We start from the raw sequence: 1,167 nt of genomic DNA, 5'->3' as shown, positions 1-1,167 counted from the left end.
TAGGAATAGTGATGTGCACACTTAACTATGGTCTAATAATCTTAAGAACAACTTATTCTTCAATATCATCATTAATTGATGTATATGTGCATTACACTGAAAACACAATGAAAATTTAGAAAACTATAAAATAAACACCCTCAAAAGTTTTAAAAGTGTGAAAACACCCTTAAATTTATAATTTAAAAATATACAAAATTATTAAACATTACATTGAAATCAAGGTGTTACAAAAAAATCATTGAAAATTTTCAAACTTTGGAGGGGTAATTTGTAATGTACAAAACTTTAAGGGTATTTTTTTATAAATTTCAAATTTAATAGATTTTTAATTAGTTATGTTCTTTTCAAAAAAGTTATGGGTAATATTTACCTTGAAAAGTTTTTCCTAGACCTATACTTTTAAAAGGTGTATAATATTTTTTACAAAATTTTAATTTTTTAGGGGTTGTTAGTAAATTTGCATATTCATTTTAGTGTCTATAGGTTAGAAATTCTCATGGAGTTTTTTTGTAAATTATGAATTTTAAGAATTTTTTATAATTTTTTAAACTTATAGGCCTTTTCTACAGATTGTAAATTGTTTATAGACTATTAATACTTCCTATGCTTTCAATTTACTAATGAATTTGAAATTTTCAGGGTGTTTATTATAAATTTTAAAATTTAAAGGATTGTTTGTAATTTTTAAGACTTTAAAAGTGTTTTCTATAAATTATAAATTATATAGGTGATATTTATAATTCCTATATTTTTAATGTACTATTAGGTCAGAAATTATCAGGATTTTTATAAATTTTCAAACAATACGCCAACTCATATTTTTTTTAGTGAACTTTAGTATTCTACCAGATGCAAACCAAAGTTATATTGGACCGGTCATAAAATTAATTATACAAATGATCCGACCCGATAAATAAACCTTACCTAATCATCCTTCTAACTTCTTCCTTCTTTCCCTCTCTTATCCCCTCCTCTCCCCTCCCTGAAGCAGTCCCCAAATCCTGCCGGCGGTGGCGGAGGAGCCCACGACGAAACCCTAATTTACAATGGATTTCACCATCCTTAACCCTATTTCTTCAGCCTCCGCTCCCCCTCGCCTCCTCCTCTCCCCCTTCAACCCCAACCCCCTCCGCCTCCGCCTAAACCCTAACAGATCGCGCCTCT

This window comes from Asparagus officinalis, chromosome 7, assembly GCF_001876935.1.
Source record: "Asparagus officinalis chromosome 7, Aspof.V1, whole genome shotgun sequence".
Taxonomy (NCBI): Eukaryota; Viridiplantae; Streptophyta; class Magnoliopsida; order Asparagales; family Asparagaceae; genus Asparagus; species Asparagus officinalis.
The sequence above is the reverse complement of the archived record's forward strand: the minus strand, read 5'-3'. Positions refer to the sequence as shown.